The sequence below is a fragment of the Episyrphus balteatus genome, chromosome 2 (assembly GCF_945859705.1).
Source record: "Episyrphus balteatus chromosome 2, idEpiBalt1.1, whole genome shotgun sequence".
Taxonomy (NCBI): domain Eukaryota; kingdom Metazoa; phylum Arthropoda; class Insecta; order Diptera; family Syrphidae; genus Episyrphus; species Episyrphus balteatus.
The window spans coordinates 98,571,016-98,586,781 of NC_079135.1; the positions used below are offsets into that span (position 1 = coordinate 98,571,016).

The 15,766-nt window shown below is 28.5% G+C and overlaps 1 protein-coding gene across 11 annotated transcripts in view; it reads left to right on the forward strand.

The window, feature by feature from the left end:
* The first annotated feature begins 245 nt into the window (after positions 1–245).
* The window catches only part of LOC129912272 (diacylglycerol lipase-alpha), a 176,713-nt gene continuing 161,192 nt past the window's right edge, over positions 246–15,766 (forward strand). For 4 of the 11 annotated variants that reach the window (XM_055990454.1, XM_055990456.1, XM_055990464.1 and 1 more), the window contains exon 1: positions 246–1,933. The gene's annotated coding sequence lies outside the window, so the exon portion shown is untranslated. Of the gene's footprint in view, positions 1,934–12,629; positions 12,746–15,766 lie in introns of those variants that run through there. The other 7 variants (XM_055990455.1, XM_055990458.1, XM_055990461.1 and 4 more) reach the window with 7 other exon arrangements.

Sequence of the window (15,766 nt, forward strand, 5' to 3'; positions counted from 1 at the left end):
GCAAGTTCTTAAATTTTTTCACTCATCTTACACACTTTTAAGATTATCACAAAACACAAAAAAAATGTCAAATCAATTTCTAAAAAAGCTTTTATAAAGAATATATTTCTCTATCTCTACCGCTTTTCTTTTACTTCTTCATTCGTCTAAGCTTTGCTTATTTGTGTATAGAGGAAAAAGCTCTTTTTTTTCTACCTGAATTTGCCTTGAGTGAGTTTTTAATAAAAAAATTCTCAACCATTTCAGCAGCAGTTGAGTTTTATATGTTAGATCGTTCGGTCTTTTCGCGGACGGTTGCACTTTTTTCAATTAATATTGAAGAAAAAAGTGCTTGTAATTTGAAATCAGTAAAAAACTGTAAAATTTCTTCGATTTAATCAAATAATTGATTGAAATTTGATTCAATCGCTGATGAAAGTTTAAATTCTTTCTACACAAACAGAAAAAAAGTGTCAAAAGTTCACACTTTTTTTTTTTTTTTTGAGTTCCGACGAAATGTAGGCCAAAAAGGAGCAACCAAATACACATACACATACTTAATGTATACTAAAATTATGCTTTTTTTTTCTTATTTTTCATTCTTCCTTTTTTTGCGATGGGTTGAGTTTTGGTTTCCTTGTAAAGTGATGTAATTTCTCTGTACACTCATATATAGACAGATACACCATCGAGTTGAGTGTTGTCGTTGTCGTCGTCACTGTGCCGGGCTAAACCATAGCTTCTATCCATCGTGTAGGAGTAAAAAAGAATCCCTACACATTGTCCCTGCTCCTTTTTATCATCATCTTATGATTTTTACATTCTTTTTTCGTCCTTTTTTGATAAGGATCTCAATCTTATCCCTTTTTTTTTTTAAATTTTTTCTCTTTGTATCTTTTTTACTTGTGTGGTATTCTTTACCAAGTTAAATTAACAAAAAAAAAAGAATCGGAAAAAAAAACCGGTCAACTTGATGATGAAGGTAGTTCTTAACATCGTTTGTTTTGATTCTTTTTTCGTTTCTACTGACATAGTTTCCAATAATAGTTTTGTTGTTCATTCACAATGATCAAAGAACAATAAAAAAATAAAACATGACTTGAGGAAGGAAAAAAAAATCTGAAAAAATTATCTACGCAGTGAAACGTATGTGACGTGAAAAAAAAAATCCTTGTGTTTGCAAAATCAAGGATTTCATCCTGAAATCCTCTAAATTCCCCATCCTTTATTTTTGTTGGTGGAGTAGATTTTGTGCTTTGCATTTGTCCATGTGTGGGTGTTGTTAGTTGTTGGTTTTTTTTTTTTATGTTGGTGGTGGCAGAGAGAAGGTGGCAGAGTGTGGCAGTGGCTGAAAAAGAAAAATGAAAACAAAGTTTTCCTTCCCATCATCATCATCATCAGCTTCTCCTTCTTCTACTTCAACTTTTCTTCTCTGTTGTGTAATTTTGCACTCTTCCGTCTTTTCTGTGTATAATTTCTCTCGAGTGAAAATTGTTGTTGGAATAAAAAGAAAAGACGGATACAAATAAATAAAAAAAAAAAAAATAAAATACAAAATAAGGATAAAATCATGAATGTGTTGTTGTTGTTTTTGTTGTTATTGTAGAAGAAAAATATTACAAAAATAAAAAAGTGAAAAAGTGTACACAAAATTTTGTGTGTATAGAAAAAAGCAAAAATAAAAATAGAGAAATGCGAAAAGAAATTGGTTAACGGTTACACTATTGCGTTTTTTGTTTGTTTGTTTAACCACCTCCTATTTTTTTGTTGTTGTTATTGGTGCAGAATTAAAAATCAAATAGTTTGAGTGACACAATACTGTTTACACTATTGGAAGTGGGTGAATTTTTTTGTTAGTTTTTTTTTTATGAAAAAAAAAAAAAATCATCAATACTCTACTCATCCAAGTTTGAAGTTTGGAAATTAAGGATTTTTTTTTAAGCTTGAATGAAAGGTAAGTTTATAAAAGTTTAAGTTGTAGGTATTAGTACTTATTGATTCATCTGATAAGTTTAATTTATTCTAAGTAAAAGTTAAAAGTTTACAAATATTTGAAGAAACGTAATAAAATTTAAAGACTTTTAGTTTCTCCTTCAAAGTTACCAAAGGTCCTTTCTCTGAATGCATGTTTAAGTCCATGCCAGGCTACCGGCGTTATCGTTGCAGATTTTTTAAAGCCAGGTAGCTAAAAAAAAACTCACCTTGAGTTCAAAAAGGTAGCAAGACTTAATAAATGGAAAAAGTCGCATTTTTGTCGTAAAATACGCTAGGAAGTTTGCCAAACTCTATAAATATATTTTTACACATAAATAAAAACGAGTTTACCTTCAATATAAAAAAAAAACATTATTAAACAAGAAAAAAGCACTAAGAAATACTTGTAGGTCGGTAATTATGAATGTTGCAGTGTTGCCAGAATATTTTAGAGGCAAGGAGCCGATTTTGAAAAGTCTTGGAGCCAAAAATGTCCGCTTTCAAAAATGGTCAAAAAAACGCAAAAAATTTTTGTGCCATGAGATTTTCTTTGACTACTTTATATCCGATAACGTTCTTCAAAGAGTTTTCAATCACAAAAATTTGGGACTTATGTTCGATTCCAAGCTAGATTTTAGAATGCATATAAACTATATTATGTCTAGAGGAAACTCTATGCTCGGATTTTTGTTCAGGAATTTTAAAGAATTTCAGTGTCCTTATACAATTAAGTCGTTATTTGTAAGTTTAGTTCGACCGATTTTGGAATGCTGCTGTGTAGTCTGGTCTCCTTACAAAAACAAAAGAAACAAAACAAAGACAGTACGAGTTGTCGTACGCGACAATCGTCATTATCCTACATAAAAAAATTAATTTTAGTTTTCATGAAATTTTAACGTTTAACTGTGTTACACTTCACAGTAAGTTTCATCCGCCGATATCATATGAGGAAGCAAAAATTATCACAAAATCGTCGATCTTGCGATTCTCTGTTTCTAAGTACTTATTCATTTAGTGTATAGATACAGAGCCAAGTAGACCCGGAAAAAGACTTGGCAATTAGAGGCAGCTCTTCTTGATCGTCATTTTCTTGAATTTTTGGTCCTAAATAGTAATTAAGTAGCTAGTTGTATTAGGGAATCAGAAATCAACACAGGTAGTTTAAAATAGAATTTAGAACAGGAAATTATTATTATACTAACAAATTATACCGGAACTATCTCCACATTTTGGGGACATAAGGGTTTCCATTGGGATTCCCAAAGACTACTCCATCGAGCTTCTCGTTGGACAAAGGTTCTCCTAGTGAGTTCCGACCAGAACTATCTCCATATTTTGGGGACATAAGGGTTATCATTGGGATTCCCACAGACTACTCCTTCGAGCTTCTCGTTGGACAAAGGTTCTCCTGCCGAGTTCCGCCCAGACTTCTTTATGTATTGTGGGGACATAGGATTCCATTCGGATTCCATAGACTTTTCTTTTGAGTTCCTTAGCTCATTGGACACATCCTCTCCAGGTCGTGTACTGGGGACATACGGGTTTCCATTAGGATCCCACAGACTATTCCATCGAGTCTCTCGTTGGACATAGGTTCTCCTGCCGAGTTCCGACCAGACTTTTCTCCGTATTGTGGGGACATAGGATTCCAAAGACTTTTCTTTTGAGTTCCTTAGCTCATTTGACATAGGTTCTCATAGTGAGTTCCGACCAGACTTCTTTCCGGATTGTGTGCCGGGGACACGAATTATATGAGATTACTTGTTAAACATAGAGATCAAAATATCGATGTAAATTAGTAATAAACAAGAACAATAAATAAAACCGATTGAAAGTAAGGATAAAAAAAGGCTGTTTCCTTGAGTTTGGAACTTTCAAAACCTAAGTTTTGTTGCTTCTTTGGGAAGAATCCTGGAACCCCCCCTGAGCTTACCTCAGAATAAGCAAAAAAGCATCACAAAATGCAATAACCGGTCATACATATTAATTGTGCTCCTTTATTAAAACAATTTATAAGACATAGGTACTCCTGGACGTTGTCTTAGACAGGGCTAATCAATTTTTCTTCATCCTACAACATTCGACAAATTACGGATTAAATGAACCGATTACTAAAGCTTGTCAGTTTTTTAACAAATATGCTAATGTAATCGAACTTGATTCTACAAAAGAAGTATTCAAAAAACAAATAATGAATATAATTGTTATCGATTGATTGATTTAGAGAAAAAATTATTATAATTTTATAGGTATATTTTTTTTTTATCTATGTCTAAGAAAGTAGTTATTATGTATGTACTTATGGACGAAGTAAATAAATAAATTTTTTTTTTTTAATTTTCAAATAGGTAACTTTTGCTTACCAGACTTCAATTATAATTATTTTTTTCATTTACGGGCGTAAAATTGAATGAAATGAAAATCAAATGAAAAATGTATGGAAATTGGTTGTGTCTGTTCACATTTGTAGTGAATTTTTGCTGTAAAATGCTTTGATTTTAAAGGAGCCTAAAATCGCCGAATCATAATTTTAAAGAGCGAGTTAAGGGGGGAAAACCCTCTGGAATTTTTTTAATTTTGCATTATTAATTTTTTGCCTAAAAAAATGATTTATCAACCGAAGAAACTATTTTAGTGGTCTAAGCCTTAAATGAAACCTTAAAAGTCACTAGATAGTCCTGAAACCCATGCGTTCCGAGCCTACCACAGTACAAAAAAGAAAACTTTAAACGAATTTTTCTCGAAACACGTTCTTTTCCGCGCCGTGCAACGTAACTCAAAAAGTAATGAAGCTATCGAGTGTGCAAATTACTCGTTAACTCATTGGTCATTGCATGAACCTAAAATTTCAATTCAATTTTCACAATAAATATTTTTTTTAACAATTTGTTTATAAAAAAACATTGTGTTTTTTTGTTTTTTTTTGGTCTCTAATTTTTAGTTTACACTTTTTTTTGCTAAATTTAGGTTCATGCAATGCGTATAAATATATTTTAATGGAAAAAAATTCTCTTTTGATTATAAATAATTTAGTGGACCTGTAAATTGCACGGCGCAAACGCAAGGCATCAACTTTAAACAGCTGTAAAGCCGCCCTTTTGTTTTTTTATTACTTCAAAAAAATTGTTCTAACAATTCATGATGTCAATAATATCATGTATTTTTCCAAATTTTAATTAATGCTTTCAGTTTTCCAAAAAAAATTCTTGAAAAAACCCGTTGTCCAGAGGGATTTCCCCCCTTAAAAGTTCAAGTAGCCTGTTTGGCGATAAATAGCCGGCTCTGGCAACACTGGGTCCCGAAGTATAACATAAAGAATGTTAAGCATGGTGGTGGTGGGGCTAGTATTCTTGTTTTGGGATGTTTTTTATAGAGGGTATTATGGACCACCTTAAATACAAGGAAATCCCAAGGGAAACTATGCTACCGTATACTGAGGAGGAAATGTCCTTTAAAGTAAACATTTCAACAGGATAACAATCCTAAACATACGACTAAGTCTGTGAAACAATAGCTATACGCCCAAAATAATCGGTATTATGGAATTGCCAGGTCCAACCCTAGATCTGAATCCTATTGTGAACTTGTAGAGTAGAGTCACGTGAAAAAAGCGATTAATATCTGATACTTAAAATTTAGGTAATTAAAACTTTGGCAGGAATTTCGACGAGCTTGGTACTCAGTACCTCTTGCTTCATCTATTAACCGCCGGAGTTATGCTTTGATTAACAATAAGGGTTACCGAACCAAATACTGGTTATTTTCTGTTAATTTTGTTATTTATGTTATTTTGTTTTTTTATGAAGTGTGCTATTTATTTTGTCCTAGAAAACTTGAATAATTGTATTACTTGATAATTTTATTGTTTTTTTTTTTTTTGTTTAATAATTCAATATACTTAATTTCCTTTTTTAATAAATCAAATATGTCTGTTCTTACTTCTTCATTTCATTAATAAAACAGCTCTATGAAGTTAAGAAAGTGCAAAAAACATTCAAATTTTAGAGTACATGTGCTATTTTTTTTTCGCCACTGTATATAAAAGTTTTCTTACATTTATCGAAAAAAAAAGTTGGTACTTATGCTATTTAAAAAGAAATTTCACTTTGCCCTCTGTGGAATCACTTAAAACTGTGTACTAACAAGTTTAAAAAAATAGCGACTGTAGCTCGAGGTACATATAAACAGACATAATTGCCGAACTCAGTTTTATAGCATTCTCCATCATCGTAATGTCATGTCTGATTGTTATCTCAAGTTCGATTATTTTACGAATGCTAAACTTGCTCTATAATAGCCCCGTTCCATTGGAGGTGGTAGTTTACTCATGAGTAGATCTAGTACTAGAATTAACACATGATCTTCTACTCGAAGAGATAGGAATGTGTAGTTGTTGTACTAGATTTCTACTCACGAGTAAACTACCACCTCCAATGGAACAGGGCTAATAGCTTATAGTAACGGTGACCGTATTTTTAAATTCCAAATAAACCCAATTTTTAGTATTTTTATTTCAATCATTATTTTACAGTACAAGGATTCAGTCTTTGACTAAAGGTATTTCCATTGTAATCGCGTGTGACAGAATTACTTCATTTTTTATTCCTGACTTGTGTACTATTCACTAAAAAAGTTATTTATCAGCTTCAACAGCTAATATTTTTGTTACAGTACATAAGACATAACGCTTATAATAAACTCAAAAATTGCACAATATTTGTTTCTTATAACCGAGTGTTTCTTATATTCTTAGAACGGATATAAGAAACAAGTTTCTTATACAAATCTTCCTACCCAGTAGTACCTACCACAAACTTATCCTCGCCTAAATATTCAATCCAATTATATAACTACATATAATGTAGCTATTTTATATTTTTCACAGATTTCTTTTCTATTTTTTCCCGATTTAATTTATTCAAGGATTATGTATCAATTTAGTTTTAAGTGAAATATTAGCTGTGTTCCTTTGGCCTGAAGTATCTACTGCTAAGTAGTTCTGGTTGTATTCAACTCCATTTCTTCAATAGAAAAAATGTCTTTGAATGGATTCAGATGCACTAAAAAAGTACTTTTCTGAACAACATTTTAAGCAAAGGTAAACACAGCAGGTATATAAAGAACACAAACACAACAAATAACAAATTCAACACTGAAATGAAATTCTCTTCAAATAATGTCAAACTCAAATGACATTTGCAGAGGTTGCTTTGAATTTTTCTTAAGGGTTCATGTTTTTTTAGTTTCGTAATTTTTTTGAAAGTTTCTTAAATCCAACTAACTTTATGTGTGTGCAAGAAAGTTCGTAGTTTAAAAAATGTTTTTTTTTATCAGTGTTTTTCTTATAAATGTGTTTCTTATAAACACATAATTCAACATTAAAATATATGGTAAAGTACACGGTGCTTTTGTTCGAGTTTCTTTTAAGCGATGTTTCCTTATAAGCGTGATTCTTATAAGCGATAAATACAATTAGTATATTAAATTATATATTAAATATATAATTAAAACTACTTTTGGTTAAGCTGTCTTTTAACATCACAATATCTTAACTTGGGGACGTAAGAAAATCGATTGAAGCTGCTTTCGGTGCCCTAAAAAAGGCATATTTTAAGTGATAAATCGTGGATTTCGCATTTAATTCAAAGTGTAGTTAACTTGCTTAGAATTACCATTTAGTTAGTTAAAAATTATATTACTGCCCAACTAAAATTTCAGCTTTGGTAAAGTTTTGGTATTTTTCTATAAAATGTTTTAAACTTTCCATTAACATTCTTTCTGTAGTCTTCTGACTATATTCCCATTTTACAATTTTCACCAAAGAATCAGTTTTTAAGACAAGAATATTAGTCAAAAGCCTCAGGGTCTTGAAGATTAAAATCGCTTTTCTTTTTCATAATGTAAGTACCTACAATAAACTTGCATCATTTCATTTGCAAAAATATTGTTCCTTTTTCTTTTAACATAGCTTTTTACGGCCTAGGTAAAGGATTATATTTACCTGAGTACCTAGGTATATAACTCTAACACACAACATAAATTCATTTTTCAGCTTTTCACATTTGAGAGCGTTTAAAAAAAATAGGGGAATTTTAGGGAGACTTTGGACTTGCTATAGAGGGTGCAATTCTTTGTCGATACGAATCGTTAAAATTAATTAATATTTGTGACCATGGTATAGTAAATTTCTTATCTTTATTTGACTAGACAGAATTTGATAAAACAAAAACTGGTAAAAATAGATACCTTCTTGATATAAAAAAAATATGCAAAATAGAAATTATGAAAAAAGTAACAATTTAATATTTTTAATTACTAACTCAAATGTTCTTCAATCATATTTGACGTCGGAGATTAAAAAAAAAAAATTTTATGTAGGTATGCTAAATTTCTTTAAAATTTTGTTTCCCTTTTCACTGTCGATTAACTTTTTATTGTGTTTTAAACAAACAAATCATACCTAAGTAATGACGTCAGGCATTTAACTATGTTGGTGAACCAAACCAAATTGGTTTTTAATTCCGTGGAAATAAAATGTGGCTGACATACAAACAGATTAGATTCTTTAATCTCCAAAGCATACAAATAAAATTGGTTTCTAATAATTGTTTCGAAAAAAAAAAAAAAAAAAATGTAAAATTTCGATTTTCAAAAATTGTTGATTCTGATTGATGTACTAATGGTATTATTTGACTTTTAAAATTTTTAGGTAAACATGTAAAAAGCTTGACATGATATCTATAAGCAATTTTTTTTTCTTAAAAATTAACAATATGAAAGGTGCGTCATTTGCACACAATGTACAAAGCTAAACTAATTGATTACACTGGTTTACAAGGGTTTTGTTGCCGAAACAAAAATATACTTTTCTTAAGGTTTTCAGTGTGTTGAACTCGAATATGAAGTCAGAAACAACTAATCAGCTCCCGTTTTTGAGATATTACCGTTAGAAAATGCAAAAAAACGTTTTTTTGATTTCTTCGGACCTTATTTTTTTGTATAAGGAAAATTGTTTGAGAATATTTAGTAACGGTTTCTATAAGAACTGTTTTCCATCTTTCGATACCTGTTTAAATCTTTTCAATATCTTTTGTACTGCCCGAGATATCTTAAAATGAAGTAAGTGGGTTTTTCTTCATATATCATAAAGGAGATAATAACGTTATAAAATTTATAAAAATACCAAACAACTGAGGATATCTCTGGCAGTAAAAAAGATATCGGAAAGATTTAAACAGATTTAAAAAGGTGATAAATAGTTCTTATAAAAACCGTTACTAAATATGCTCAAACAATTTTCCTTATATAAAAGAATAAGGTCCGAAGTTCTGCATACTCTAACGGTAATATTTCAAAAACGGGAGCTGATTCATTTTTTTTGACTTCAGATTCGAGTTCAGCACACCAAAAACCTTCAGAAAAGTATATTTTTGTTTCTGCAACAAAAAAAAAGTTTAATTTTGTTAACCAGTGTTATTTCAAAAGGTTCCCTACGTTCTTTTGTGCACATTAATTGTATAATATTTAAGCTTTCAAAACAAACTAGAACACAAGATAAAACCCTATAAACACAAAAATCAAAGGACTGCAAATATTTTTATGTTAAATAAAAAACATAATTAGAATATAGAAGAGAATGTGTTTACCAACTCTCGAGTCGTTTAAAAGTAAAACGCAAAAGTTCTCCAAAACTTGATCAAATTACACAGATATTCGTTATAATAAAATTATAATTCTGATGAACTCGAGGTCACTTAATTTAAATAAAAATGTCGTTTATGAAAAAAATAGCCAAATTAAATTCTTCTATATTACCTACCTGATTCCTTACACAATTAAAACCAAAAAATTCGTATTATTCACACGAAACTAATAACTCTCCTATTAAAAATGTTAAAAAGAAAACAATTAACCTTTCAAATTTGACTATTATAGAACTTAGCGCAAGGCGGTCTCTTTACATTGTCAAAAAATAAAAACAAAAAAATTAAACCCGAACCGAACAGTGGCGGCAATATTTGTATTAACCTTTAAGCTTTGCCATCTTCACATATTTAAAAATGCTTGTCATGTGTCACCAGACTGAAATTGTGCGTGTAAAACATTTCCGCATCAAGTCAAACAACTCTTATAAGGTTAAACTTGAAAAAGGGCAGTTATAATACTTTTTAAGCAAAACTGCTGTCGCGCTGTTTGTTTTAAATAGGTATAATATTTGTTAGCTGTTGATGTGTTTTAATGTATGTAAATATAATTCTTAAAAAGGTTAAAGCCATTTAAAAAAAAAAAATATTTATTCCTACACACAATGAAAAGGAACTTAAATACTTTTTTGGTTAAAAATTTGATTGATTGATTGATTGCAGGTAGGTATAACTTTATTATTCACACATGACAACTTGTTTAAGTTACATTTTAGATTTTTTTTTTTCTTTCGTTTTTTGTTTTTAAATACAACTCACGTCATCGGATGAGTAGGCGATCGCAAATGGGATAGGTAATAAAAAAGTGTTAACGATGAAGTTAATTACTACTGTTTTGAGTTATGGGTTCAAAGAATTTTTGTTTATGGATGAACAATTTAGCGAGATAGTATTAAATAAAACAAAGTTTAACAAAAATTATTCACAATCAAGTACACAAGACCCTGTGCCTGTGGTCAGAGTAAACCAAACATTTTTTAATAGGCACATACATTAGGGTGGGTCAAAAAAATCGAAATTTTTTTTTTTGATTTGGTACTCCGAAAAATCGATTGCTAGACCCCTCTAGAATATACACACCAAATATGAGCTCTTCATATTAATGGGAAGGTCCTCCGCTTTGCAATTTTCCATTTTTACATCAAGCTTCTACTAAAAAAAAATAATTTTTTTATTAATTAACTTTTTAGCAAATTTCTTTTCATATTCTTGTAGGAAATTGAACGCTCTACAAAAAAGGCCTTATAAACTTTTTTCGTTTATCTAACCGTTGAATAGATATTTGAGGTCCAAAAATCGAGAAAATCTTTAAAAATTCGTTTTTTGTTCTTAATTTTGTAACAAATTGAAAAATTATAATGATCAAACGCGCAAGACATATTCTTGTTGAAAATTGATTGCTCCACAAAAAAGGTCTTATTAACTTTTTTCATTAATCTAACCATTCTAAAGATATTCGAGGTCAAAGTTAAAAAAAAATATAAAAACATTTTATATTTTAAAAAAATTTCTAATTCACTGAAACTTCATTATTTTCAAATTAGCAAGATATATTCTTGTAGAGGCTTAAACGTTCTACAAAAAATTTCTTGGAATGAAATTGATTGCTTTAACCGTTTAGAAGATATTGGTATCCAAACCAATGCTCACTGTTTTCAATAGTTTTCTTATGACCCGTATGCACTGCGATTTGGATACTAATATCTTCTAAACGGTTAAAGCATTCAATTTCATTCCAAGGAATTTTTTGTAGAACGTTTAAGCCCCTACAAGAATATATCTTGCTAATTTGAAAATAACGAAGTTTCACTGAATTAGAAATTTTTTTAAAATATAAAATGTTTTTATATTTTTTTTTAACTTTGACCTCGAATATCTTTAGAATGGTTAGATTAATGAAAAAAGTTAATAAGACCTTTTTTGTGGAGCAATCAATTTTCAACAAGAATATGTCTTGCGCGTTTGATCATTATAATTTTTCAATTTGTTACAAAATTAAGAACAAAAAACGAATTTTTAAAGATTTTCTCGATTTTTGGACCTCAAATATCTATTCAACGGTTAGATAAACGAAAAAAGTTTATAAGGCCTTTTTTGTAGAGCGTTCAATTTCCTACAAGAATATGAAAAGAAATTTGCTAAAAAGTTAATTAATAAAAAAATTATTTTTTTTTAGTAGAAGCTTGATGTAAAAATGGAAAATTGCAAAGCGGAGGACCTTCCCATTAATATAAAGAGCTCATATTTGGTGTGTATATTCTAGAGGGGTCTAGCAATCGATTTTTCGGAGTACCAATTCAAAAAAAAGAATTTCGATTTTTTTGACCCACCCTAACATACATAGCTATCATTTCTAATATGTAATACTAATGATCTCGATGGTATGTCTCCTTTTGGAATTATTAATTTTTAGATATGATTTTAAAATACAGAATAAAAACAGCATTATGAGTTTTCTGGTTAAAATTGTTGAAGTCGTTATTCAGTTAATGATTTCAAATTATTAAAAAAATCACATTTTTATGGTCATTCATTCATTTGTCACATGAATGCTATGGTCACATTTATTTATCTTGCACGCGACTTTGAGATGAGATAGGATATCTTATCGTTATCGCAATCGCCAATATGTAAATAAAAAATAAAAGGACTCTGATAAATTGGATTCGTACAATTTGTCAGTCAGTTGAGAAATAAGAACCTATCTTTGAGTTTCGGTTATTTCATTCTTGAATACACAAAATCAAATAAATTTTACTAAAAAAAAAACTTTGTGACATGGTTTCAAGTTCAAGAACAATAGTTTTATTCATTTAGTATCATACATTTTCATAGTTGCTTCCTTCTTAAAAAAAAAAAAAAAAAAAAACAAACAAAGTACCTAATAAAAAAGCAATTATAATTTAACATTAAAATTTTTTTAAAGCTTAAAGTAAAAGATCAATGAGAGACAGATCATTAAATATAAAATTATTATTTATAAATGTTTATTTAAAAATAGTTTTGCATATAAAAGTAATAAAAATCATTATGAAGTGGAAATTTACTAGCTTGGTATATTTGAAAAAAAAGCGTCAAATCAAAGAGAAGTATCAAATATTTCTTATATTATAAAGTTAAGATTGTTTTTGTACTTTCTTAAATCAAAAGTTTTTTTAAGGAGGGTATTCAATTTTTTTTTTAAATTTTTGAGTGTATTTTGAAACTTTTTATTGCATGTTTATAAAGGAAATTTAAGTTAGCAGAACATTAAAATATTAAAAAAAAAAAACTTTAGAAAATGTGGTATAGGTGCTTAAATCGAATGAGTCGAACATTTTAGTATTCTTGATAATTTTACAAAGTAAAATAATATTTTTTCGAAAATGTGCTAATTCAGTGCTAGTTTAGTACATCAATAATAATTATGAGCTCCACTACTTATGGATGAATCGAATTTGTAATAAAATTAAGATGCTAATTAAAAGCTGTACAAACTTCAAACAAATTTTTTGTACATATGTACCTACATATTTTTGCAAAAATAATACTTTATTTTTAAAATTATCTTGAATAATACTAATTCGAAGAATGTGGTATACATACAAAAAAAAAAAAAAATAAATTTAATTTTTCACATAAAACCCGATTTATTTTTGAAATAAAAAAGATATTTTTCGAACTGAACATAGCTATTAGCATTTATTTTATTTTTGAGTTTTTCGGAAACGACATAGCTCACTTTAACAAAATTTTTTATGCAGAAGCGTTTTAGTAACTGTAATATGCAAATTTTACTAAGGTAAAGTTTTAAAAAACACATTTTTGTATTTTCAATATTTTTAAACAAGTTGATTATTTTTTGTTAATTTCATTTTTAATATTTTGTTAAAAACGTCATATACCAATTTTATTCACAAAAAAAAATTTAAAAGCTTTTTTAAATGATAAATTAGTTTCTTATAAAATGGCTCAAACAGTTTTCGAGTTTTTCTATATATATTATAACTAAAATTTTGTATTATTTATATACAAGAAGTGAACAACTATATTTTTAAATTATTTAAACAATGATGTTAAACACAATCGTTTACTTTACTATTTATTTTTTTTAAATTACTTAAAATATTTATTTATTTATAATTATTACTTAAAAAATAAAATTATTATTATAATAATAATTTGTTTCATAAAAAGCTTTAACATTGCAACTATTTTTACCATAGGAGCATTTACGTGCGAGTCGTGCATTTTATTTATGCAGGTTTAATATTTTTTCAATGTTTTTCAAAACAAAAATCCAATTTAAAAAAAAAAGATCATAGACTCATAAAACCAAAATTTCAAAATTGCAACATTCAGTTTTCAGAAAATTAATTCTTCAAAATTTTCTTTTGAAATATTTTTTTTTGTGTAAGAATATTGGTTGGAAACGATCAAGTACCTAACGAACCGTTAATAAAATTGAAAGTCGCAGTTTTTCTTGAATATTATTTGAAGTACCGTACAAACTTTGTATCAAAATATTTTAAGTAACATTTACGGTTTTATAACTCAAAAAAACTGTTACTATCGAGAATTTAGTTTTATTTTTTAAATAACGATATCTTCTATCTGTCGGATGAAGAAAAATTTCGAAACATTTTTTGTAGAAAATTGTTTGATTTTAGTTTTTAAATTTATTTTTTAATAGCTTTAATTGAAAGTTATGTGCGAAAAATCGATATTTTTGACATTTGATTTTGAATAAGTTATGACGCATTCATGATTTTCTATGTATTTGCTTATGGGCTTTTAAGTACGATGTCCTTATTGCAAAATAACAAATTATTGGATTTGCAAAAATTTTCACTTTTATATTTGGCTTTGTCATAACTTTGATAACACGTTTTAGCCCTTTAACATAATTGTTTAACAAAATACAACAATTTCAAAAATTCTTAAGATCATGATATTTATAGCCAGTACATTTAGAAGTTCAAGTAAGTCACAAGTAAAAAATATAAAAAAAAAAAAACGAAATACCAATAAAGATGTTGACATGTTGTAAAAATAAAACACCGATATCTTCCCGAGGAATTCAGCTATGGCATACCCCATTGTCAATAAGTGTCAGAGATTCCGTCAAACATTCCTATTGACTTATTTGTCTGTATTTATGTATGTATTTAAGACTGATGATTCGATTAAATTAAAATAAATGACTTGTGTCTTGTTTTAAAATCTCTCTATTCTTTAATGAATTTTTTAAGAATACTTGATTGGTTTCGTTTAGTTATTCAGATCGATAAAAAAAAACAATCAATTGTTAAATTAACATATTATAATTTAAATTTATAACAACACTAAAAGTTTTATAATGAGTTTTTGTATAAAATCATTAAAAAAATCTATTTAATCAGCTTTTAAATGCATTAAAAAAAAAAACCAACGAATTTAAAGTTCGATGAAACGAACAAAAAGTCACAAATATAAACAAACGAAATTGTCCATTAAAAAAGATGTTCATTTAAAAATATTTTAAAAATTGACAGAAATAGCGGACACATGTTTTGTTATCAATTTATCGACTCAATGAAAATAAAAAAAGTCTAGTAACATATTTAAAATTATACATTTCTTCCAATGGAAAATGAATCATTTACTGATAACAAGAATTCTTCAAGTACAAAAAAAGATTAAACAATAAAAAAAAACAGAAGTACAACGACCAAGTTCCTGCAACTAAAAGCCTGAGAAAACAAAAGATAATATTTCATGTACTAGCACTGGGTGTGTCACAAATCGATGATAACCTCAAGGTTACTGATGCATAATCACAAGCACATGCATAAATGAACAGAATTCTCATTAAAATTTCATGGTTTTAGCAAAATGTCCAATGTCCACTTGTTTACTTTTTGAAAATTTAACAAAAAAACTTTGTTAATCTCCAAAAGTACCACACAAATTCTGACCTACATTATAGTGATTCCAAGTGAGGAATTTCTAGGAATACATTGCCACAGAAATGACGCACAATTGCTTTTTGTCAAACATTCAATTCCAGATATACGCACGACATTAAACCAACATCACTTTTACTGTGTCGAGTGTGCTGCGGTCCAATCACAAACTTGCATCAGCAAACT